Source organism: Ovis canadensis, chromosome 1 (assembly GCF_042477335.2).
Source record: "Ovis canadensis isolate MfBH-ARS-UI-01 breed Bighorn chromosome 1, ARS-UI_OviCan_v2, whole genome shotgun sequence".
Classification (NCBI taxonomy): domain Eukaryota; kingdom Metazoa; phylum Chordata; class Mammalia; order Artiodactyla; family Bovidae; genus Ovis; species Ovis canadensis.
Window position 1 is genome coordinate 29,629,855 of NC_091245.1, and position 26,873 is coordinate 29,656,727.

The 26,873-nt window shown below is 47.0% G+C and overlaps 1 long non-coding RNA gene across 1 annotated transcript; it reads right to left on the reverse strand.

Moving 5' to 3' along the window:
* Positions 1-1,487: 1,487 nt before the first annotated feature.
* LOC138441500 (uncharacterized) lies at positions 1,488-25,735 on the reverse strand. The gene is made up of 4 exons (XR_011257367.1): positions 25,569-25,735; positions 5,283-5,421; positions 3,283-3,561; positions 1,488-2,452 (listed from the first exon to the last, which is right to left on the reverse strand). It is a non-coding gene; the product is annotated as an uncharacterized lncRNA (long non-coding RNA).
* Between the last annotated feature and the right edge of the window lie 1,138 nt (positions 25,736-26,873).

Below are 26,873 nucleotides of genomic sequence, written 5' to 3' on the forward strand. Positions count from 1 at the left end.
GAGAATGAAAATAAGCGGTACATCTATTGGGATTGAGCACCAGGTGAAGCTATAAGCTCCTCACTGGCCAAGGCAAAAAGGGAAACATGCTTACTTATGGAGCTCTTGACGCAAAGGAGATAAAAACTACATTTGTGGAATACAAACTATATTTGTTGAGTACCATCTGGTATTTCTAACATATAATCTCATTTCCTTCCCAATGCTTGTGCCAACAAGCCATTGTAATTCCCATTTTCAGGGAAGAAGAATGAATCTCAGATGTTGTGGTGGATACTCTGATGGTGCTTCACTGGGATGTCTTCCTAGGACTAGTGCACTCAGCCCTCAGCTACGGGGAATCTGGGCTGCTGACACCTCACAACAGCATTCCACCCTGTGCCTTTGCCTGTTCACCCAAAAAAAGTGACACCCTCCTTCCCTTTCAAGTAGAGCTTCCTAGAACTGCTGAGGGGCTAGAAGTTCCAGATGTTTCCATCAGGAGACACAGCAATAAGAGTTCCAGTAAACTTCAAATATGGCTGCTGCCTGATTATTTTGAGCTCCTTGAGCTAACAGATCATGAGCAAGGAGAGGAATTTCCATCCTGGCAGAGGTGGTTGGGAGAAGCAGAGAAGGATCTGCGTCACGCTCAGGTGGTCCGCGGGGCTGTCCTGTGTACTACACGCCTTGCTTTCGTGATACATGAACAAGTCAAGCAATGAGTGGTAAGGTAGGCTTCAGACCCTTCATGGTTGAGGGCCTGGGTTTCCACCAGGAAAGTTGCCTAGACCAGAAAAAGATTTTAGCAGAAGGTGAGGGGACTCCAGATCAGGTAGCAGGACAGTGATCACTGGTATCAGTTGTAGTCTAAAGATCAACTTCCACGACGGGTGCTGTAGTTCCCCCTACTAACCCTTCTCTTGCAAGATTCCCAGGGAACAAACCCAGCTGGAATTTTGGAGAGATGATTCCCACATGGGTCAACCTCACAGAAGCAAATGGATCAGGGCCATGCAAGGCGTGGGCTGTAGTGATCCCCCACCTAGATCACTTCTTTAAGGCTGATCCACCCATCCTCAGCTGCTTGGAATATAACTGCAGCGATCCTCCTCCAGTGTTCTCCCCACTCCAACGGGCAGCTAATGAGGAGCTGCAGTGCCCAGCTACCTCGCTTCAATTTGGGACACCTTTGAAAGACCATCCCAGCTCCAGGGCTTTATCTAGAATCAGCTGAGGCCTCAGTTAGAGCCACGTTGAAAACCAACTCGTACCTGTGACCAATCCTGCCTTCCCACTTCCTTACAGGCACATCTCCCATTGGGAAGGCACACTTCCCAATAAACCTTGGGCCACCACTGGGTCTCAGTCAGGGACAGTCAGTTTCCAGAGAACTCAATCAACAGCATGTTGGTAAACTTGCTCAAGCTATCAGTTCAGAAGCACATCTGCCCCACTGTGTCATGGAGGCAGTTTCTCAAAGGAAGCAAAAGTGTTTTTCCATTGAGTTGTAAAATTTCATTAAATATTTATTAAAGGCTCGAAAGGTTTAAAATGTATATACTCTTTATGAGAGGAATCCCAGTTTTACAGGTACTGTTTTTGCATAGGGCTTCCCACGTGGCTCGGTGGTTAAGAATCCACCTGCCAGTGCAGGAGACAGAGGAAACAGGTTCAACTCCCTGTTAGGGAAGATTCCCTGGAGGAGGAAATGCTGACCCACTCCAGTATTCTTGTCTGAAAAAAGTCCACGGACAGAGGAGCTACAGTTCCTCAGGTTGCAAAGAATCAAACGCAATTGAGCACACACACACATTGCTGCCTAACCAACAACCCCATGCTTAATGGGAACATCAGCTGTTTTCTTGTGTTCGGGGATTCCATGGGCGTTGGACAGGGCAGGGCAAGGATGCCATCCTCTGTCACACAGTGTCCGAGGACTCAGCTAACAAGACTCCAACAGCTGGGGCTGGGATCTTCCAGAGGTTCCTTCTCTCACACATCGGTGCCTAGGCTGCTGCTGCTGCTGCTGAGTCGCTTCAGTCGTGTCCGACCCTGTGCGACCCCATAGGCAGCAGCCCACCAGGCTCCCCCGTTCCTGGGAGTCTCCAGGCAAGAACACTGGAGTGGGTTGCCGTTTCCTTAGGCTAGGATGACGCAAAAGTTGGGTTCAGCCAGGATTATTGTGGCCTCACCGTGTGACTTTGCTGTGTTTCAAATGGGAGAATCTTGAGAGGGTGCTTTCCGAAAATCCGAGGTAGAAGCTGCAGGAATCTTTATGATCTGCCCTCAGAAGTCACATATCATCATTCTTGCTGTACTCCAGTCGTCAAAGCTTCACAGTTTCTTCCAGATTTCACGTGGGAGAACTTGATGGGACGAATATCAAAGAATTTGCAGCCCTCTGTTTTTTCAAACACCACCGGCCACTTGTAGGAATTTATCATAGGGAACTAATCCAAGTGCTGGGGATCTGTGAGAAAGGAAGTTTGCTGCAACATTGTTTCTAATACAGAAAAACTGGAAACAATCTAAATGGCCAAAGACTCCGGGGTTGGTTAAATAATTTATGGTACAGAGTGTCAATACTAAGAAATGCCATTTAACTGTCATAAAAGATGATATAATATGACGGAATATGTTGCAAAGTGGAAAAATTTGGTTGTAGAGCGAATATATAGTAAAAGTACTTTTTGACTTAAATAGTAGAGTTTGGGGAAGTTCCCTGGTGGTCCAGTGTTTAGGATTTTTACTGCTGTGGGCCCAGGTTCAATCCCTGGTCAGGGAACTAAGATCCCACAAGCTGGGTAGCATGGCCAACAAAGAAAGAATAAAGTTTTTCCAAATTACAGAAATATTCAACAAACGAATTTTTTCTGTGCCAGCCCTGAGCTAGGCACTGCGTATACAGAGTAAATATGAACTAGCTCCTTGCTATGAAAGAACTTAAGAGTCTGAGGGTAAGGATAGTAGTAATAGTAGAGAGAGATAGGTAAGAGGAAGGAGGTTTCTATTTGGTGACTTTCCAGAGGAGATGACATTTCAGTTGAGTTTTGAAACAAATTGGCCAGACAAATTAGGAGGGGCGGTGTCGTAGTCATGGAGATTGACCCCCACCCCCACATCTCTTCCACCAATTATAACCTCTTTTCTATTGTTGGCGACTGATTTAGAAATGGGCATGTATGTGATCCTAGCCAATGAGAGGTGAGGGAATGTCTGCTAGGGGGCTTCTAAGAAGAGTTACCAAGTGCACAGTAAAGAGACACTTGGCATGGTCTCTTTACTTATTTATTTACTCACTGGCTGCTCTGAGTCTTCGTTGCTCTGCGCGGGCTTTCTCTGGTTGCGGCGAGTGGGGGCTACTCTTTGTTGGGACGCTCGGGCTTCTCATCTCAATGGCTTCTCTTGTTGTGGAGCACGGGCTTAGCTGCTCTAAGGCACGTGGAGTCTTCCCGCACCAGGGATCAAATTCTCCATCGCTGAACTACCAGGGACGTCCTCGGCATGGTCTCTTTTTCTTCTGGTGGATGTTGTCATGTCTAGGAGTGAAGTATGAGTCTCCTATCATCTTCTTCCAGCCTGGAGAGGATTCTATGTTAGAATGAATCTGATCCCAAGAGTGGCAGAGAAAAGAGACCAAAAAGAGCTGACTCCATGTTTTTGAGCTGCTAATTGTATAGCGTCTAGGACCCATCGTATCTCCATGCCAAATGAAAGAAGGGATTTCCTGATTGTGTGAGCCAGTTTGAGACAGAGTGTTTTGTTACTTGCCACTGAGAATGGTAACTATCGCAGAAGAGCATTCTAGGCACCAGGGTGAGAGAGACTGGCTTGTAGTTCAGTGTGGCGGCAGAGGAAGTTGTATAGGAAGGAGGAATGCCAGGGGCTGATGACAGAGAGGCTATCAGGGCCTGGTCTTGACAAGATTATGCCACCGAGGTTTCCAAGACTTCATCCTGAGGGCAATGGGGAGACAGCCAAGACTTTTCAGCAGTGAAGTGATGTGTTCAAATCTGTATCTTAGGAAAATCGCTCTAATAGATAAGAACAGTTTGCAGGAGAGACGGAAAGAGTGTGTGTGTGTGTGTGTGTGTGTGTGTGTGTGTGTGTGTGTGTGTTAGGGTAGGGAGATCATTTGGAAGACTTTGGGCAATGGCAGTGAGAGGGAGAGCAGGAGAAAGTCAGGACACATTAAGGAGTCAGAGGTGGGTGCCAGGCTGGGTGATGATCTGACTGCGGTGGAGAAGAGAGGGGAAGAGGCAACCTCCCGGGACTCAGGCTTGGGCATCTGGGAGAATGGTGGTGCCGTGTCCTGAGAAGGCAATGCCAGAAGGTTTGTGTGGGTGTTTCCAAGCTTTGTTAAGAGCTTGGTCTAGATATGGTATGTACATGCTGCCTCAAGGTACTTGTAATGTAAGGAAGCTTACTAAAGGTCGTCTCTCACCTTTCTTCTGATAGCCATCTTTAAAAAATAAAAATTATTTGGCTGTGCTGGGTCTTAGTTGCAACACTCAGAATCTTCACTGAGGCATGTGAGATCTTTTGTTACAGCATGCGGGCTCTTACTTGGGGCATGTGGGATCTAGTTCCCTCATCAGAGGTTGAACCTGCATTGAGAGCCCTTAGGCACTGAGCCAGCAGGGAAGTCCCTGATAGCTATCTTGATTGGCTATGGGGAACTATCCCTCCACCACAGGATAGAGTCCTGGGGGCTTGCCATCATTGTGCCCAAAGGGTGGACCATGATCTAAGCCTTAACAATTAAAAGCTTTCTTTGGAATCTGAACCTTGACCTGTCTCAAACAAAGTAATCAGTCATCCATCCCCCAAGATGAGGTTTTTGTCATCATCTGTGCTCCCCTGAACTTAGAGCCTGAGCAGGGCTTTTGTGTAAGAAGTATATTTGGGAAGGGATTCCTGGGAGCAGGAGAAACTGGGAAGAGAAATCTAAGCCAAAGTTTATCCCATTGTATGCTAAAGTCCACAAGGACTTTCTGAGGATTGGAGCTTGAGTCTCAGAACAGTCTGGAGGGGGTAAAGCGAGAGGACCATCTCCATTGGCTCCTGGCCTTACTGCGTAGGGAAGTTCACCACTGCATCCCTGGGTGACCCCTGAATGCGTGCTGAGCAAGTTCCCACAGGTGCCACAGGTGGCAGCCCGAGAGAAGCTTGGAGCAGGATGTGAGAGCTGAGCAAGTCCCATTTTGAGATGAAGGATTGTCAGTGCAAATCGGCTCAAAATCCATGCAGAGAAGGGAGTCAGAGAGTGTGAGCCAGGCACAGAGAGGTCTGATACGCACCTCAGGAGGCAGTCTGCTGGCTCCTGCTGCCAGTCTCCAGCGCCATGCCCACGGTGTCCACTCCAAGGCCCAACAGGCCACCTGCACGCCGCGGCAGAGCCTTTCGGTGGACTCCTCTCCATCTCACATTCGTCTGCTTCTGTCACATAAGATAAAACATGTTAATGGTTGCAGCATGTGACGTCACAGAGCGCAAACTCAAACACAGCTGTAGAGCAAATAAGAAAACATTTTCCTGTGGTGTTTCTTGAAGTGTCCCTTGGTAAAGCTGGAGGGCTGAGGTGTGTCTTCTGAGGGTGTGCCCCCCGCCCCTGGCATTGTCCTGCCTGAATCCATGAGGGCACTTGGACTCTTAAGGGGAAGGGGCCACCACTCTTGCCTTTCTCACCCATACTCCTATCTGAGAACAGCAAGAACATACCTGTAACCCATCAACAGTCCTGGCTGGGTGTGCTCCCAGGCTCAAAGAGGCTCCTTAATGGACTGCAACTGAGAGTGGGCCTGTTTAGACCAAGGTGTTAGGCCTGAGTGGGGGCAGGGGGCAGAGGGGCGGGGGGTGGGTGTGGCTTCATCAGTTTATGGACACAAGGTGGAATTACAGTGTAATTAAAATATATGATTTTTTCTTTGTGTGTGTATGTGCTTTGGATACACATTGAGCCAACTTTATTTAGTAGAGATAGTAATGATCCTGACCAGGTATTGCTTTTAGGGAATCATGAAGAAAAGGCAGGGAAAGAAATATAAGCAAAGACTTGGAGTCTTGGAGTAGAGTGGTGTGTTCATTTCCTGCTTCTAGAGACATGAACTAATCTTCAGTTCAGTTCAGTTCAGTCGCTCATTCATGTCCCACTCTTTGTGACCCCATGAATCACAGCACTCCAGGCCTCCCTGTCCATCACCAACTTCTCGGGTTCACTCAGACTCACGTCCCTCAAGTCAGTGATGCCATCCAGCCATCTCATCCTCTGTCGTCCCCTTCTCCTCCTGCCCCCAATCCCTCCCAGCATCAGAGTCTTTTCCAATGAATCAACTCTTCACATGAGGTGGCCAAAGTACTGGAGTTTCAGCTTTAGCATTATTCCCTCCAAAGAAATCCCAGGGCTGATCTCCTTCAGAATGGACTGGTTGGATCTCCTTGCAGTCCAAGGGAGAGTCTCAAGAGTCTTCTCCAACACCACAGTTCAAAAGCATCAATTCTTCCATACTCAGCTTTCTTCACAGTCCAACTCTCACATCCATACATGACCACAGGAAAAACCATAACCTTGACTAGACGGACCTTTGTTGGGAAAGTAATGTCTCTGCTTTTGAATATGCTATCTAGGTTGGTCATAACTTTTCTTCCAAGGAGTAAGCATCTTTTAATTTCATGGCTGCAGTCACCATCTGCAGTGATTTTGGAGCCCCCAAAAATAAAGTCTGACACTGTTTCCACTGTTTCCCCATCTATTTCCCATGAAATGATGGGACCAGATGCCATGATCTTCATTTTCTGAATGTTGAGCTTTAGGCCAACTTTTTCATTCTCCACTTTCACTTTCATCAAGAGGCTTTTTAGTTCCTCTTCACTTTCTTCCATAAGGGTGGTGTCATCTGCATATCTGAAGTTACTGGTATTTCTTCCGGCAATCTTGATTCCAGCTTATGCTTCTTCCAGCCCAGCGTTTCTCATGATGTACTCTGCATATAAGTTAAATAAGCAGGGTGACAATATATAGCCTTGACGTACTCCTTTTCCTATTTGGAACCAGTCTGTTGTTCCCTGTCCAGTTCTAACTGTTGCTTCCTGACCTGCATATAGGTACTGGCTAAAAAGACCCTGATGCTGGGAGGGATTGGGGGCAGGAAGAGAAGGGATGATAGAGGATGAGATGGCTGGATGGCATCACTGACTCGATGGACATGAGTTTGGGTGAACTCCGGGAGTTGGTGATGGACAGGGAGGCCTGGCGTGCTGTGATTCATGGGATCGCAAAGAGTCAGACATGACTGAGCGACAGAACTGAACTGAACTGAACCCGTGCTCTATGTCTAATAAAGCTGACAAATATAAAGCTTAATAGGAAATAGTAAGAGTTAAAAGGATGTGTAAGGTATCACAGGGAATGAGAATTTCATTATGGGAAATCTAGAAAGACTGCCCAGAGAAGGAAGTGCTTGAGTGGGTCTTAAAGGATGGGGAGGAGTTCCAGGCAGATGGTGGCAGGACAGGAATGGGAGACGAGCAGTCCGCACAGCACAGTCACAGAGGCGTGAAGCAGCGTGGCTCAGAAGGTACGCCGTCAAAGGCCACTATAGGGGGACGTTGCTAGGAGGGTCGTACTTGATTCTACAAGAAAAAGGAAGCCATGGAGGATTTAATTTGGGAAATAATATTCCTGTATGCATGTTTTACATATTTTAAATAAAACATATGTGTGATGTAGAAAAAAGTTCAAATAGTACAGAAAAAAGTGAAAAGTAAAAGCCCTCATTGTCTTTTTCTCCCACCTAAACTCCCTCAGTTAACCGTTAACAGCTAACAGGTAGCAGCTTCTTGTGTATCCTTCCAAATATTTCTATAACCTCTAAATACAATTTATTTGTATATCCCTTCTATTTTTAACAAATGAATTCGTGTGATAGTGATATATACTGTTCTGTAGCTTGCTTATTTTCTCTTAGCAATATATCCTAGACATCTTTTCATATTACATATAAGGATACCTCATTCTTAACAGCATAGGGGAACAGATTACCCTCCAAAATTATTATGCCCATTTATGTAGTCACTAAGCTAACTGGAATGTTCCAGTTGGCTTTCCTCTTTATCAATATTCTACCCATCTTTTTCATCTTGGCGATCTAACATCTCATTGGGATCTCACTGACAATCTTGACAATTTGGTATGTCAGTGTTTTAATTTGCATTAATTGAATTATAAGTAAGGTACTCATCTTTTTATTCTGTTTATTAACTTTTGTTTTTATGCAAACATCTTGCTCATATCATTTACTTTTATATCTGTTAGTCATTAATTTATTAAAAATTATACTTTAATGAAGTTAGACTCTTATTTATAAGTAAGTTATAATGGTGTACGTATAATGCATAATAATTATCTTTTGACTCTGTTTACAGAGTTTTTGCTATATGGAAATTTCAAGTTTTTTATGTTCTCAAATTTGTTATTTTTTTCTTTAATAGTTTCTGGGTTAATGTCACGCCTTATAGTCTCTGCCCATTCCCTAGGTCATGAAATACTTCATCTGTGTTTTCCTCTAGCGCATTTTTTATTTCATCATGTGTGTTAAAACCTGGATTCTATCTGGAATTTAATTTAGATGTGTTCTTCTTTGCTAGCAACTTGCTCTCTTCATGGTCGTGTATACTCCCAACTGCTTCTTCCATTTGTTTAATCACGTTTGGATATTCTTAACCAAGAGGGAGTCTTCCGTTTCCAATTTAGGACTGAGGCTTGGAGTGAGAACCTGTGCCCACATTGCAGGTGATAAAGACGAAAGGAAGAAGGAAATTTCACAGCCTTCTGTCCTATTGGTACCCAAGACCTTTCACATTCTACACAAGAAGGATCAATGTGAATGTGGATACTTGTTGTGTCATGGAAACGGGGATGGGGGTGGGCAAGTGTGTGAAGTAGTGACTGGTGCTGTTGAGTGTGTGATGGCTGGGGCACACTCACAGATGCTTCAGGAACTGTCTGTCCCTGGGAGCAGCCTTCTAGAGGGCAGAGTGACACACTATTCCTGTTCTTAACCCAGCAAGTCTGCTTCTGGGGGTTAATGTGAACAGATAGCCAGAGAAGCCTAGCTTTCACATGCTAAAGAGTTTATCACAATAAAATGAATAAGAAAGAAACATTAAAACAGTTGTAATAGTCAGAGGTTATGATGAGATAATGTAATAATGCTTCAGCCATATCAGAGAATATTTTACAGCCATTAACAATTGTGTTTTAAAGAAATAGTCAATATCATAGAGAATGTTTATGATATAATTTTAAGTGAAAAACATAAGAATATAAACTACTTATAAAGTATGAGACATTTTCCCCCCCAAATCATCTGTGTATGAAGTGTGAGTCTGTGTGTTCTGTATCTGCTAGTTAGTACCTTTCAATGTGAGCAAGTCACTTATCCTCTCTAAGGGTCAGTTTTATCCTCTGCAAAATGGGACATCGGTGGGTCTTACCTCATGGGGTTGCTGTGGGGATTAAATAAGACTGAATAACAACAAAACATGAAAAGTAATTAAAGGCCAGAAAGAAATATCTTAAAATGTCAACCATGACACAGTTACAGATGCTTTGACTCTTCTTTACAATATTTTGGTATTTTCAAATTTTCTAAAATGGCATAATATAACTTGGAAGAAATGTGTTTAGGTAAGTGAGAAAACTGTTCTGTTGTTCTTTCAACAGCAAGCTCTATGGCTTGAGTGTAAACAATTGAATTTTTTAAACAGAAAATACAGGGGATTCCCTAGTGATCCAGTGGTTAGGATTCTGTGCTTCCACTACTAGAGGCCCAGGTTCGATCCCTGGTCAGGGAACTAAGATCCCACATGCAGCAGGGGGAAAAAACAATTAAAGACATAAAACTGGACAGATACAGGGAAAGCAAATCTTCTTCAGCCCTGTCCCAAAGGCACCAAGGGCCTCTCTGTGGTGACCCCCACTACCACCAGTTTGTCAATTGCTTTTTCCTGTGGCTTTTGAGAGACAAAAAGATTCCCACACCTAGTGACTTAATCTAGATCTGAAAGCAACCTAACTTCAAGTAGCTTAAGCAAAACAGGGAATTCTTCACTCGTGTAGCTGAAAAGCACAGGGGCAGCTCTGGCAGCAGGCTGACTGGGTTCAGGCACTCAAACACCGCCATCAGCCATGTGTTTCTAACTCTCGGCTCTGCTTTCTTTGGTGTCAACTTCATCGCTAGACTGCCGCTGCTGCTGCTGCCAAGTCGCTTCAGTCGTGTCCGACTCTATGCGACCCCACGGATGGCAGCCCACCAGGCTCCCCTGTCCCTGGGATTCTCCAGGCAAGAACACTGGGGTGGGTTGCCATTTCCTCCTCCAATGCATGAAAGTGAAAAGAGAAAGTGAAGAAGCTCAGTCATGTCTGACTCTTAGCAACCCCATGGACTGCAGCCTACCAGGCTGCTCCATCCATGGGATTTTCCAGGCAAGAGTACTGGAGTGGGGTGCCATTGCCTTCTCCGCATCGTTAGACAGGCTCTCCCTAAAAAGCCTCAAAGGTAGTCACTGCTGGGTCCAGGTGTACGCTCTACCCGCAGAGTAAGTCCTGTGAATGAGCAGCATTTCCCTCCTGGGAGCTCTGCCGAGAACCCCAGGTTTTTCCTCTCATTGACCTGACATGGATCACGTGACCACCTCAAGCCCCATCCCTGTGCTCAAGGCCAAAGAGTGCTCTGACCAGCCAGGCAGCCTGAGGTCAGCCTTACAGAACCGAGAGTAACACACAGCGAGCTGCTGAAAGGAAGAGTGGGCTTTGCTACCAAAGAAGGGGAATGAAAGCTGATCAGGCAGAGGAAGCTAGGTGGCCACCATTCTATCCTAGCACTTCTAGAAGGATAGTTCGCTTGCTAAGTGAGTTACCCGCTCCTTTTCAGAGATCCATGTAAAAAGTGAGGAGTCTGGGTTCCTGCCGATGGCTTCACGTGTGGCTGGGCTGACTGTCCCAGGGAGGCCTGGGTGTACTAACTTTCTGCCCAGCTACACACACTGACTTCCCTTCACCCTAGGGAGTTAGCTTCTTAAGGTACTTTTTGTATTTCAATGAATTCAATAGGCATTTTATTTTTTTAATTAAAGTATTTATTTGTGTTATCATGAATAACAAGCTGTCTGTTAAAACCTTTAATTTTTATTTTATTTATTTTGGGCAGCATGTGGGATTAGTTTCTTGACCAGGGATTGAAAGCGTGACTGCTGCATTGAACGTACAGTCTTAACCACTGGACCGCCAGAGAAGTCCCTCAATAAGCATTTTAAAAGCACCAAAAGGGAGTTCCTGGTGATCTAGTGGTTAGGATTCAATGCTCTCACTGCCAAGGCCCAGGAGGGGAGCTGAGATCCCTGCAAGCCGCCAAAAGTAAATAAATTAATTTAATTTAATTAAAAAATAAATATAAAGCACCAGAAAGATTTGTGTGACATCAAGGGGAAGGAGGACTGGGCTGGGCAGGGTAGGAGGCTTTCAGAGAGGATTAGAGGGAGAGAAGGAAAGACTGGCTCCTGGCTCAGAGCACTTGTGTGCACGCTAAGTCTTTTCAGTTGTGTCTGACTCTTTGCGACCCTATGGACTGCAGCTCGCGAGGCTTCTCTGTCCATGGGATTCTCCAGGCAAGGATACTGAAACGGGTTGCTGCGTCCTCCTCCAGGGGATCTTCCTGACCAGGGATCAAACTCACATCTCTTGTGCATTGGCAGGCATGTTCTTTACCACTAGCGCCACTGGGAAGCCCCAGCTCAGAGCAGGAGGACCCATTTTCTGAGTGCCAACCATGTGCCAGCCACTTCTCTCCTCACACACCTGGGAGGAGTGAGGCATTCATATCCCCATTTTATAAATGAGGGAACTGAGGCACAGGGAAGATAGAAGCAATTGCCAAAGCCTCTCAGGGAACCAGTATCAGAAAAGGGATTCAAAGCCAGATCTCTTGTCCTTCTTTCCCTTCTGCTCCATCTTCCTGGCTTAGGAAATCACAGTTACCCTAGCTGGTTCCATATGGATCCCCAAACTCTGTCCCTAGTCCCAGGTGTGTCCCTGAACATTTCTTTCACAACAGATGGAGCCAACAGGGAACCCAACCACGTAAACAATATGCTGTAATGAGTCTAATAGATTAGCAGCCTCTTCTCTCCCTTGCTCATTTCTGTTTTCACCTACCGCCTCCGTGCCTATATCCCTTCTTCTGGGCCTCCGTTTCCCTGGAGAGACTCCTGTTTCTGCCAAAGTCTAGGTAGAGGAGAACTCACCCTCTTCATTCATTTATCTATTTATTTATTCAGAAAACCCTCATTAAGTTTCCATTGATGTCAGGCCTATGGCAAGAGCTTGATGAGGGAGCCCCTGCCTTTCAGGAAGTTCATAGTCTAGTGGGGGCAGGGGAGGCTAATCACAGCCCTTGGCCTGTTGTGATCAGTGCTATAAGTCTATAGGGCACTAGGATGGCACCTAACTACACCCAGGCAGCTGTGGGATGAGGGTGGGCAGTCAAGACAGGCTTCCTGAAAGAGGTGACACTCAAGGAAGCCTTAAAAAATGAGACGTTGGGGTGTCCCTGGTGGTCCAGAGGTTGAGCATCCACCTCGGAAGGCAGGGAAATTAGGTTTGACCCCTGGCCATGGGACTAGACCCTGCATGCCACAGAAATACTAAGGCCATAAACCGTAACTACTGAGCCTATGTGCTGCAACTAGACAGTCTGTATGAAGCAACAAAGGTCCCACGTGCTGCAGCTAAGACCTGACACAGCGAAATCGATTTAAGAATGAGATGTCGTTCATCAGGTACAGAAAAGGGCATTCCAGGCTAAAGGAGAGTTTCTGTGTCCAGGACATTTGTCATATTCATCATTGTCCATCTTCTTCTGAACAGTCTTTCTATATTTGTGTGATTCTCCCTAATGGATTCCACCTTCCCAAAATAGAAGATAGAGCATCAATTCCCAGCTTCCCTTGCAGCTAGGAAACAGTCATGTGACCTAGCTCTGCCAATCATTCAGGACTTGCTTCAAGAAAGAGCAGCATAAAGAAAGAGAACCCCAGTGAGATGGTACGTTGCTGGTGGAGGTGGTTTGGAAAGCAGCACAGGTTGCTAGGTTGAGTCCCTGACACAGATGTGGCATTGGTTTTGTGGCAGTAGCAGCAGCAGTTTTCACTGAAGCTGAGGTCCTAGCAGTTGGTATTTGCTAGAGTGATGGCAGAGACAGAAGGTCCTGAGATGGCCAGTTCTGCGGTTTGCTCCTGGAAGCAATTTTATCATTGCGTCTGCTCCTCTCATCCTCCTGATGATTCTCTGAATTCCTAACACTTGCAACAAACCCAATTTCTGCTTTCACATGCTCAAATGGATTCTGTTACTAGCAACTAACAGCCCTGACTGATACACACAGGGAGGTCAGTTGCTGTGGTGGCTGATGAGGTATACCTGGGCCAGCCCAGGAGGAGCAGCACCAGGCTAGAGGTTAGGATGAAGGCAGTAGGGATCTATAGAAAGATCAAAGCAGAGTAGTGGCAATGACTGGGCATCACTTTCTGGAGGCCAAGGGGAACACAGATAATACAGACTCAAAAATCATGAGATTGGAGGATTGGATCCTTATTTTCAGATCAACGGAAAGTGTAGTTTTTAAGGTTTGAAAGCGTGAGAAGTGGTTAAGAACGCTCTGTGCCTCAGTTTCTTCGTCTTCAAAATGGGAAATAAATTTACTTATCTCATATCTTAAGGATTAAATCAGTTAAGTTGTAAAATGCTCAGAACAGCGCCTGGCATTTAGTAATTAGCTATTATTGTTGAGAGCAATACTGAAAGTGCTTGGGTCAGGTCAGGGATTTAGGGTGACAGGTTTCTGGTCCTTGTTTTGCCACAGCTGTGATGTGCCTCCATCTCTGATGTATGAAGTGTGAGTACCGGACCTCTGATCCTGCTCCCACGTGCGAAGCCAGCTCTCCTCTCTGACCTCTCAGCCCTGCCTCTGCCTCAGCCCCCAGAGGCACCTAGAGTGAAGTCCAATCAGGAATGTTTCATCACTTGACTTCCTGTCTGAAACAGCTGATCACTCCTTCCCTGGAACATGGTCTTTCATGGCCCCTTGATATCCTGGACTCCTGGATTTCCTTCATCCTTTCTGGCTCCTCTTTTCTCCATCTTCTTCCCAGTTTTGCATCCTCAACCTCTCTCTTAAATATGGGCCTTTCTCAGGGGTATGTCCTAGGCCTCTCCTCTCTCTTCATTCTGTGCTTTGTCCCCAGCCCATGTCTTCGGTTCTCAAGGCTTCCACCACTTCCTCTAAGTAGAAAACATTCATGTCACACCTTCACCCAGATCCCTCCCCCGAGCTCCAGTGCTGCATGGCATCCTGTCTCCTGCGCCACTCCACTGGGTATCTGTAATACATCTGAAAGAGAACTCATTGTTCTCTGCCAGCCCAGACTTACAGCCACCTTCCTAGAGGATGGCACCACTATCATCCGACTTAGATGCTCAGACCAGAAGCCCTTGTTCTCAATAGGCCTCATATCTCATTTGCCACCATGTCCTGCCCACTCCACCCTTTCAGAGTATCTTCTTCATTCATCACAGTCTATACACTAGTCCAGGCCCTCCTCCTCTCTCATGAGGATTTTCGCACCACCCTTCTCAATGGTTTCACTACATCCAGCCTTGCTCTCCCTGATCCATGCTATATGATGGCATATGTTATGATCAAGTGGGGCTTATTCCGGAATTGCAAGTTTAGTTTAATGTCCTTTATTAGATCAGTATAATTTTATCATAGTCAGAGAATAAAAGAAAAACATCATCATTTCAGTACAGAAATAAATAAATAAATTGATAAAATTTAATATCAGTTCATAATAAAGCTCTCAATAAACTAAGAATAGTAGGAAATTTCTTTAATCTGAGAAAGAATATCCGCAAAAATCCTATGTGCATGTATGCTCAATCGTGCCTGACTCTTTGAGACCCCATGGACTGTAGCCCACCAGGCTCCTCTATCTATGGGATTTCCCAGGCAAAAATACTGGAGTGGGTTGCCATTTCCTTCTCCAGGGGATCTTCCTGACCCAGGGATTGAACCTGCACCTTGTGTGGGTCCTGCTTTGCAAGTGGATTCTTTACCTCTGAGCCACCAGGGAAACCATGTTTAATGTGAAATGTTGAACACTTTATCCCAAGAACAAGGTGAGAATATACCATCACACTGTTTTTCTTCAATCATTATACTAACGGTCTAGCTGGGACAATAAGGGAAGAAAAAGTCATAAAAAGTATAAAGCTTGAAAAAGAAGTAAAACTGCCATTAGTTTCTGATGACATCACTGTGGATGTAAGAATTACAAAAAATCTATAAAGTATTAGAATTAATTTAGCAAAGTTTTGAGATACAGGACAATATACAAAAATAATTATTTTTTCTATAGTAGCAACAGACAATTAGAAAATGAAATTTGAAAATAATACTATTTATAATGGCATCAAAAACATCAAATACCTAAGAATAAATGCAATAAAATATGTGCAAAACCTTCACTCTGAAACTTTAGTGCTTCAGAAAGTAAAAGAAGACCTAAATAAATGGAGGGATATACCATGTTCATGGATTGGAAGATTTGGTACTTTGTGTGTGTGTGTGTGTGTGTGTGTGTGTGTGTGTGTGTGATGACAGGGCTAAGCAAGGGGACAGTGAATATTTGGTTCCTATTCCTATGAGGCATTCAAATAAGAATAATTCTCATATCTATGACAGCAGTTTTATTGCTAAGAACTGCCATGGAAAGTGCCAGGGGATCACCCCATTTGCACATGAGGTTCTTGTATGGAGATACTCTCACTAACTCAATGACAATAGGGTATACAGTTTGAGTTCTGTCTTTAGTTGTGGCATTGAATGGTTGAGCTGTCTACCTGCTCTGTCTCCATCTTTATTCCTTACTTTAAAAAACTGGTCAGACTGCAGAATTAGGAGTGAAGGCATTGCCAGATATCAAAGTGACAAACTCTGAGTACAAAGTGACTGGGGTTTTATTCATTCATTCATCAAACTTATATTAAACACTTACTATATACTATGCATTTTACTAAGTATTAGGATACAAGGATGCCTTGATAGCCCAAGAGATCACCTCTTAAGTTAGGTATAGACATCTAATCAGTTTCTATTCAGTCTGCTCAGTCTATACACAATATAAACATACCTGCTGCTAAGTCACTTCAGTCAAGTCCGACTCTGTGCGACCCCGTAGACGGCAACCCACAAGGCTCCCCCGTCCCTGGGATTCTCCAGGCGAGAACACTGGAGTGGGTTGCCATTCCCTTCTCCAATGCAGGAAAGTGAAAAGTGAAAGTGAAGTCGCTCAGTTGTGCCCAACTCTTAGCGACCCATGGACTGCAGCCTACCAGGCTCCCCCGTCCCTGGGATTCTCCAGGCAAGAACACTGGCGTGGGCTGCCATTTCCTTCTCCAGTGCAGGAAAGTGAAACGTGAAAGGAAGTACATAGAAAGTACAATGAAAGTTCAGAAGGAGCAGCATCTAAGTTGGCCTGATGGTCAGATGAAGTTTTAAGGGATAGAGAGTTTTTAGGCCAGTATTTGTTAAGGTGCTAATTCTTCTAAAATTGACCTCTAGACTCAGTACAATTCCAATAAAAAATCTAATAGCTTTTTAAAAGTTAACACTCTGATTCTAAAGTTTATACGAAAATACAGAGAACCTAAAAAGACAGTGAGATTTTGGAGAAGAATAAAGCTTGAGGACTTAGACTATCATATGTGAAAACTCATTATAAAACTTTAATAATTAACACATAGTACTGGCACAGAGTAGTCAAGGTGACCAATTCTACAGAACAGAGAACTCGGAAGTAGGCTTGTACATATAAGAACACTTGATTTATGAGAAAATGGCCACTGCAATTCACTAGAAGAAAAAAATATTTTCAAAAAACTGGTGCTAGAAATTTAAATGGAGCTTGGTTGGAAATGGGTGCTGAACGAGCCTTGACTTCTACCTCACACCACACAGAAACGTTGATTCACATGGATCAGGGTCCTTGGGACTTTCCCGGTGGTCCAGTGGTTAAGACATGCTTCCACTACAGTGGGCATGGGTTCCGTCCCTGGTTGGGGAACAAAGATTCCACATGCTGTGCAGTGCAGCCAAAAAAGAAACTTCTAGAAGAAAATATAAGAGAATCTCTTATAACCTTGAGGTAGGCGAAGATTGTTTAAGCATATCACATATATGCTGAAAAAAATCAACCATAAAGGAAAAGGTTGAAAAGATAAAGGAAATGAACATCATTAAAATTAAGAACTATTCATCAAAAGGTATCACTAAGAGAGTGAAAATATAAGCTACAAACTGGGAGGAGATAATTGCAATATGTATGTCAAACAAGGGACTCATACCTAGAAAATTTAAAGAACTCATGTATCGAGAAACCTAGACAATGCATTAAAAGCGAAAAACAGGCAAGAGACTTGGACACTTCGTAAATCAACAAGCATACGAAAAGGTGCTCCACATCATTAGTCATCAGTGAGATGCAAATATGAACCACAATGAGATACTGTTAATGTTCTATACCTTCCAGTATGGCTAAAATGAAAAGGACCAACATTTTCAAGTGTTTGCAAAAATACAGAGTAACTGGAACTCTCATACATTGTTAATAGAAATATATATTGATGCAATACTTTAGAAACTGGTAGTATTTCCAAAGCTAAAGATATATATATATATTCTGTATCAGGAATTCCACTCCTGGATATATACTCAACAGAAACGAGCACGTGTATATCCACCAAAGGAAATATACCGAAATATTCATAGCATTATTTATAATAGCCAAGAATTGGAAATGACCCAAATGTCCATTAACAGTAGAAACTGCCAGGAAATTCCCCGGCAGTCCAGTGGTTAGGACTCCATGTTTCCACTGCAGGAAGCAATGCATTCCTTCCCTAGTCAGGGATCTAAGATCCTACAAGCCATGTGGCGTGGACAAAAAAGTAAAATAGAGTGATTAATTTAAAAAAGTAGGATAGATAAATAAAATATTGTGTGTGTGTGTATACATACATACATATATATATATATATATATATATATATATATATATATATATATATAGTGAAATATTGTGCTTCCCTGGTGGCTCACATGGTAAAGAATCTGCCTGCAATGCAAGAGACCTGGATTTGATCCCTGGGTTCAGAAGATCCCTGGAAAAGGAAACGGCTGTATGCATGCTCAGTCACTTCAGTTGTGTCTGACTCTTTTGGGACCCTATGGGCTGTAGCCCACCAGGCTCCTCTGTTCTGGGATTCTCCAGACAAGAATACTGGAGTGGGTTGCCATGCCCTCCTTCAGAGGATAGTCCCAATCCGGGGATCAAACTCACATCTGCCTGTGTCTCCTGCATTGCAGGCCGACTCTTTACCCACTGAGCCACCTGGGAAGCCCAGGGAATGTCTACCGACTCCAATATTCTTGCCTGGAGAGTTCCATGGACAGAGGAGCCTGGCGGGCTACAGTCCATGGGGTTGCAAAGAGCTGGACACGACTGAGTGACTTCACCTTCATGGTGAAATGTTATATAGCCATGAGAAAGAACAGGCAATTGCTACATGTGGCAATACATATGAATCCCTTGAACATAATCTTGGGCAAAAGAAACCAGGCACAATCAAGCACATACATACATTTATATGGAGTTCAAAAGCAGACAAATTGAACATGTGATGATCGAGATCAAAACAGTGGTTGCTCTGTAGGTGACCTGGTTGGGAGAGTACATGAAATAGCCTTCTGGGCACAGGAAATGTTCTGAATCTTGGTTGAGTGATGCTTATAATTCATTAAAAGGGGTACTTTAGATTGGACAATCTTCTGTTCATAAGATATACCTTAATTAAAAAAAAAAAAAGTCTCCCCATTGCTTACAAGAGGAAATCCAGAGTTTTTTTTTTCAGAGCACTGATCCCACCCAATACCCACCAGACTATAATCTCCATGAGGTCAGGACCATGGCTACACCTTTCACTGCTGTAATCCCAGCTCCTAGCACAGTCCCCGGCAAAGAGCAGGTGCCTAATCAGTACATATTTTAGGTAAATTAATGGATGGGTAGTGGCTTTATCTTGTTCCAATAGCGACACTTCTGAGCTCCACCCTCAGCCAACCCCCCGAGGTTTCTGTAAGTTTCCCAGCACTGTCTAGTACTGGACAGCAGTTTACTCCTGCTCATCCTAGTTAAACCACCAGGGGCTCTCACCTGGACCCTTCCACAGTTTCCTAAATGCTCTCCCCGCCCACCTCCCTCCCCTCCCCTTCTCCACTCAGAAGCTTGGATAGTGTTAATAGGTAATTATCAGATCACTCTCTTTTTAAAGCCCTCCCGGGGTGATCCTTTACACTTAGAAGAAAGTCCCAGGGTTCATAAGGCCCTTCTGGAGTGGTCTGTGCGTGCCTCTGACTGCTGTCCTGTGACTCCCTTTCCATCGGGGCACACTCTGACCATGCTGGACTTCTCTCTGTGCCTCAGTCAGGCTAAGCTTGCTTCTGCCTCAGGGAATTTGCATTGCTATTCCCTCTGTCTGGAACCTTCTTCCTCCAGATCTTGGCCTGCCTTGTGGATACTGAGGTGTGCCCCTATGGCCCCCTTCTGGGGTGAGGTCCTGAATTCTCCCAGCTGCTGAGTGTTGCTGGCAGCAGTTAGCAGTTGAGACTCTGTGGGAATGCCTCTAACCGAAGGCAGCTGGCTTGCTCCTTCCTGGGGGCACCTACCCAATGGCTGGTCAGTGTAGGGGTACAAAGGCCTGCCTGGTGCTGGGACAACTCTTTTTTAAAAAAAAGATGTATTTATTTTTGGCAGTGCTGAGTCTTTGCTGCTGTGCGTGGGCTTTCTATAGTTGTGGCAAGTGGGGACGACTCTTTGTCGTGAAGCAAGGGCTTCTTATTGCAGTGGCTTCTCTTGTTGCAGAGCATGGGCTGTCGGGAGTGTGGGCTCAGTAGCTACAGTGAGTGGGCTCAGTTGCTCTGTGGTATGTGGGATATTCCTGGACCAGGTGTTCCTTGCTTTGCAAGTTGAATTTTTTTTTTTTTTGGTTAGTTCTACCAGTTTATTGCTACCAACCCATCTCCCTCCACCCTCATGCATGCATAATCAGTCATGTAACCGTGGACTGCAGCCCGCCAGGCTCCTCTGTCCATGGACTTTTCCAGGCAAGACTACTGGAGTGGGTTGCGCGAGCTGAATTCTTAACTACTGGACCACTAGGGAGGCCCTGGGATAACTCTTAAAGGCTAACTTCTTGGTCGGTGGGGGTGAGCTGAGACCTCTGCTATGACTGTAGCATAACCCCACTTCTCCTACTCTAGGCTGCCTCTCTCCCTGGCCCATAGGTGTCCTGTGAGCCGGTGAGCAACCCAACAAACTGCCTGCATACAAATTTCCATCTCAGCATCTGCTTCCTGATCTGAGCTACCTGGTGGGATCTCATCATCATTCCAGGTCTCAGATAAGCACCCTCCCTGGATGTGAGAGGTGGACCATAATAAAGGCTGAACACTGAAGAATTGATGCTTTTGAGTTCTGGTGCTGGAGAAAACTCTTGAGAGTCCCTTGGACTGCAAGGAGATCAATCCAGTTAATCCTAAAGGAAATCAACCCTGAATATTCACTGGAAGGACTGATACTGAAGCTGAAGCTCCAATATTCTGGCCACCTGATGCGAATAGCTGACTCATTAGAAAAGACCCTGATGCTGGGAAAGATTGAAGGCAGAAGAAGAAGGGAGCAGCAGAGGATGAGATGGTTGGATGGCATCATTGACACAATGGACATGAATTTGAGCAAACTCCTGGAGACAGTGAAGGACAGAGCAGCCTGGCCTACTGCAGTCCATGGGGTTGCAAAGAGTCAGATACGACTTAGTGACTGAACATACACACTGGCCAGCCTGCGGAATGCTGCCCCAATCTGTCACCCTATCATATTTTATTTTTATCACATTTTGAAACTTCTTATTTTTGTTCATCTTCTTCCCCATTAGAACACTCATTTCCACAAAAGCTGCTGTCTTTTCCTCACATTGTCCCCAGAGCTGATGACAGTGCCTGGTGCATAGCTGATACTCACTAAATATTTGTGGATTGAACATCTGTGGGCAGAGAAGTGAGTGGGTGAAGGAATGAATGACTGTGAGTGATGCCTGCCTTTCCTACTCTCCCCTGCCCCGCCCCACCCCCAGAGTCCCTGAGCCAGGCTGCAGCCCCCTCCCCCATGTGACCCGGGCTGAGCTGGGGCCTCCTGGGAGGATGGAGCCTGCAGCCGCCTTGGCTGCTTGCCCTGTATTGATCAAAGCTGGGAGGCCTGCTGGCTGAGGTCTGTCCCAGCCCATGGGGGCGGGGGAGTGGGAGGGGGACTCTGGCTGAGATTCGAGCAGGGCTTGCCTGGGGCAGAGCAGTGCTGGCTAAAGACCCATCTGCTGACAGCACCTCTTCCCCACACTTCTCAGGGGAGGCCGGACTAGCCCCAGAAGGATGGCTGGGCAAGAGGGTGGGTGGGTGGACAGAGGCAGGACTGTGGCAGGCAGGGCTTAGGCAGTGAAGGCTCCTGGCCTCTTGCAAAGGTGCACATTTGATCTTACATCACTGTTTATGGAGCTCCTATATGCGCCCTCTAGAAGGACCAAGGAGTGGACATCTATACAGATCTGTCAAGCGCCCCTTGAGCAGACAGCACTGTGCAAGACCCAGGAATGAAGTTCTCAGTGAGCTCAGGTTCCAATGGGAGTCATACTCGTAGCAGCTCACTGTGACCCAGGCCACAGGAAGGGAAAAAGTGCTGAGTGAAGGGAGTGCTGACTTGAGACTGAATAATGGGGATACTTCCCATGAGGCCGAAAGGGACCTTTATTCAGAGAGGAGAAGTGACTGGCCCAAGGTCACAGGGCTCTTAGTAGTTAAACTGAGGCTGGAGCCCAGTCTCCTACACTGTAGGTGGACTCAAGGAGTAGGGTGCTGTGGCATCAGTCCTCTGCATACATCAGTCCTCTGTGTATTGAGCACCTCCTCTGGGCTCCATGTGATGGGTATAAGAGATGGTATGGGGAGGAGTGGGGCACCCGCCCTGACCTCAGGAGTTCACAGCCCAGGTGAGAGTACACACACATGCATGCATGCACACACACACACACACACACACAATTCCAACTGGTACCGTGATGAAGGTACACAGAGCTAGGAAACTGGATGACAGGGGAAGAGCTCATTATCTGCATCAGCAATAACCTGAGAAGCCCTCATAGACAAGGTGGTCTCTGAACTGTGTCTTAAAGACGGGTAAATGTTAAAAGCAGGAGATACTGGAAAGAGGCAGGGCAGCCCAGGGTCAGGCATGGCGTGAAGAAGGATGTAGAGGCTGCTATCTTCAGCTGCCTCTGCAGAGACAGTAGCCCCCTCCAGCCTCCAGACTCCTCACCTTTCTACCCTCAAGCCATGCCACTGCCAGAGTGTCCTGAAGTGCAACTCCTAGCATATGCCGCTTTCCTACTGAAAGCCCAGCAGTGGCTCCTCACTGGATAACAGCCTGTCAACACAGAGCTCAAAAGCAAGAGGTCCCTTCAGGCATCCTGTGTCCACCCACTCCCATTTTACAGAGAAGTAAACGAAGGCCCAGAGATCACACAGCAAGTCAGGGGCCACGCTGGAACTAAAATGGTGGCCTTCTAAACTCTAGGCAGAGAGATGCAGGACATGTGGGTTTGATCCCTGGGATGGGAAGATCCGCTGGAGGAGGAAATGGCAACCCACTCCAGCATTCTTGCCTGGAGAATCTCACCAACAGAGGAGCCTGGTGGGCTACAGTCCATGGGGTCGCAAAGAGTCAGACACGACTGAGCACAGCACAGAAGCAGCAAACACTAGTCAGGGCTCTTTCCCTGTTACCTCACCTTCTGCTGTCCCCCTACCACCCAGGTGACATTTAAGGAACATCCTTGCCACTGGCTAAAGTCTTGGAATATCGTATCAGAGCTAGAACAGCCCCTAGCTAGGACTTAACTCAGGCCCTCATTTTCCAGATGAGCAAGTTAAGACCAGTAAGGCAGAAATTGAATCATTGTGACTTATCAGCTTCGCAGTTCATAAAATACTTGCACAAAGTAGACTAGGTGAAAAAGTTATTGCGCCCATTTAATAGATGAGGAAACTGAGTTCAAAAGAGCCAAGCAGTGGCTCAGGGTCACATGTGGCTTCATCTGTTCATTCTTCATATATATATTGTGCATTTGCTCTGTGGCGGACCCAGTGCCCCAGGCCAAGCAAGCATAGGACTGTTCTGCGCTCTGGGTGCTCACCGCCCACTTGATGTTTCCAACAGACTGCAGCTGCGATGCCTTGCAGTGAACACCGGCATAGGAAGTCAGGGAGCTGGGGACCCCATGGCAAAACTTTGAGGGGAGCAGGTGGGAGGAAGTCTTTTAGGGGAATTCAGGGTGGGAGAAGGGAAAGAGGGAGTTCCAGGGAGGACCCTGGCCAGCCTCATGTTTCCCGCCTGCCAACCCCTTCCTGCTCCTTCCTGGAGGATTTAAGACTGTGTAGAGCAGTTGTTTCAAATTTCCGGGCAGGGGGCTGCAGAGGGGGAGGGGGCTGCAGGCCGTCTGGGGTGCGGGCTGCTATTTACCAGGGCCCTTTGTGGGATGCAGCTCTCCAGGCTGGAGACTCCCACAATTGCTTCCAGCTGGGCTGTCAGCCAGCCCTGAGGAGTTGGGGGTAAGTGAAGGGGAGGGGGCAAGAGAGGAGCGCAGTGGCAGGAAGGGTCTCCTCTAGCCCAGGGTCCCCTGGCCTCCCTGGGTGGCTGCTCTTGCGGGCGTATCAGGCCTGGCTGGGCATCCTTGAACATAAACGTATCTATAAACTGGGAATCCATCCAGCCTGGACGGTTCTGAGCTTTATGGCCTTTATGCACTTAATCTTTCATTTCCTCTCCCCTGCTTCATCTCCCCGCTCACTTCCCCTCTTTCCCGGGAGGAATTGCTCTGTTGCCCCTCCCCCATGGCTTCACGGGCCCCTTTGTCAGAAGGTACCTATGTGTACAGCTGGCCCTTGGTCTCTGTCTGGGCCCCCACCATGCATTCCCGTCAGTACAGCAGTAGCGAAGGAATACTGCCTGGCGTAAAATCTCCCTTTAGCTACTTGGCACTCAGAGGACAAACTCCTCAGTCAGGCAACCAAGACCCTCCGGCTTCCCCTCTCTGCTCCCCTCCAGCACACCCCAAGCTCCAGCCAAAGGAACCAGAGCACAGCGACGTATCAGTGCTTTTCCCTTGCTTGTTGGGTCCCTCGACCAAATGACCCATCGCCTATCTTTCCCCATTTGGCTCAGTGCTTAGGCATCACTTTGCAAACACCAGCTCGCAGGGCGGGTCGGGGCCTGTCCTCGGTGTGCCTGTAGCCTTATTTTCTGTACAAGGAGAACACTATTCAGTTTGTTTGTCTCACAAGCCTATCAGTGGGTGAAGAGGGGGAAGCTTTGGACATTGTATAAGACTATCAGTTGGAGGGAAGAGCGGCTAGTTCTCCTCCACCACTTAGGGGTCCTGCTTTCACAGAAACATATTCCTTTTACCTTAAGAGTCATTTCGTGGCTTTTTCCTGGTGGAATCTTCATGGAAACCTAGGACTAGATTCTGAGGGCAGGACATCTCTGGTATCCCAGCACCTCACCAGGGTTTGGCTCAGAAATCTCATACGTGTTTCTCCTCTTGTTTTATACAAGGGAGACTAAGGCACAGAGAGGGAAAGGAACTCACCCAAGGTCACACAGCAAATCAAGGCAGGGTTGGGGACCAGTTTCTTTAAAAGACACTAAAAAAAACTGAAAAGAGCCCTTAGGTGGGAGCCAGGAGAAGAGTAAGTTGTAGCCCCACTTTAACGCCCCTCCAGTCCCAAACAAGTCACATGCCTTGTAGTCTCCGTGGACACCTCTCCCATCCCCCTCCCCCGCCTGGTTTCCTTCCTGCTAGTTCCGATGGTGGGGGTGGGGAATATTTTCTGAGAGCAGACTGCTCCTTTAAGACGCCTCCCTCCCTCTCTTCCAGGCTCCTGGGAGAGCTGGGCCAGGACGGGGTGGGGGCGGGGGTGGAGGTGGGGGACCTGCAGCAGGGGTTGGTGGCAGGTCCTGGCTGCAAGGCCTGGCAGGTCCAACACTCAGAGAATGAGTCTGCTCAGGACAAAGAATGTCAAATGTCCCTTTTGTTCTGGGGCAGGGTGGGGCTACAGCCTGGCCGGCATGGGGAAAAACAGAGCTGGATGGACCTGTCCAGGTCAGGACTGGGTAGACAGGGGTCTCCTCTCTAGGTCAGACAAATGAGTCTAGTCTGCCCTCCCAGGTCTGAGAATGCCTTGGCCTCCTGTTGCAGGAAAGCCACTTGCCTGGTCCCACAGCAGGGAGGCAGGAACCTGGTAGGTCTGGGTCCCACGGATCATGGTCACGAGGCTTTCTCAGTGGGTTCTCCCCTCACTCACCAGCTGCAGAGCCCTCAGTGGTGCTGAGCACTGTGCATTCCCAGTCTTCCCCAAGCCCCCTGCGAGGGCCTCATCTCACAGGGGTGGGAAGTGACCCTCAAGGAGGGCAGTGACTGTCCCAGCTCACTCTAGGGAAGAGCAGCACCAGGATTTGAAATCAAGCCCTGGAACCTGTCCCCTTTCCCTTGAGGGCAAAGGTCACTCCAGGACAGATTTTAACTGGACAAAGGGATCATCTGAAAGGTGAAGTGACTTGCCTCAGGTCACTGAGCCTGCCTGGGACAGGGACTGGCAGCCTCATCCTCCTACCTGCTCTGACTGGCTTCAGACCAGAAGAACTAAGGCTCCCAACCTCAGAATGTGGGAGCCTTGCCTCCTTGGGGCCAGCTGAAGCCCCCGGATTGTACCTTGGAGCCCTAGGGTGAGGGCTGACTCTGTACCGCCTGTGTGTCTGTCACGGTGTCTACACTCTTTAAGGCTGAATTTGGTCCCCTGAAAAGTAGATTCTGCCCTGCGGGATGGCTGGGGCCCTAGAGACCGCGGAAGCAGTGGTGAGCTGTGCTGACCCGGGGGCTCACTGAAGGCGAACTCCCTCCTTCCTTTCCTTGCTTCCTTTCTCCCTGCCTCCTCTTGCCTCTTTGGTCTTGAGATCAGATCGGACCTGATTGATGGACCACAGGAGGCTAGTTCAGCAGAGGCTGGGAGAGCCAGGCAGGGGAGCTAGAGGAGGAAGGAGGCAGGAGAGGGGACAGAGAGGAGCAAGGGGAGGAGAAGGAGTGGTTTGAGAAAGCCTTGTCTTAAGATTCCTTTTCACAGGCAAGAATTCATTTCCTGGGGGCTCATAGCTCTTGAGTTACTCACTGCTGTCTCACCACCCCCCCAGGAACCCCAGACTGTCTGGGAAAGGAGTGTCCCCCTCCTCGCCCCACTGTCCTTGGGAAAGCCCTGTCCAAGCACTGGAAGAATGGGTCAAGAGTTGGGTGGCCCCCGGGGCCTGCCAGGAATTCCCCACCTCATGGGCCCGCTGCCTCTGGAAAGGGGACTGGAATGAGGGTGGGGGATGAGCTTGTCTTGAAGCCAGTGAGTATTCTGTTCTCACCGAAGCTGCATATTTATTTGGGGTGGGCTGGGGAATCTGGACAAGATAATGGGAGCTCTAAGGCTGCACAAACCCCCCACCTTGGTGTCTGTCTCCTTGGATCCAGGTCTCTCGAATGTGTTCCCCCTACACCCACATGTTCCCTGCCCTCCACTTAGGCTGAAAAATCACTCTGCTACAAAGGAGTGGGAGATGATTGACTTCAG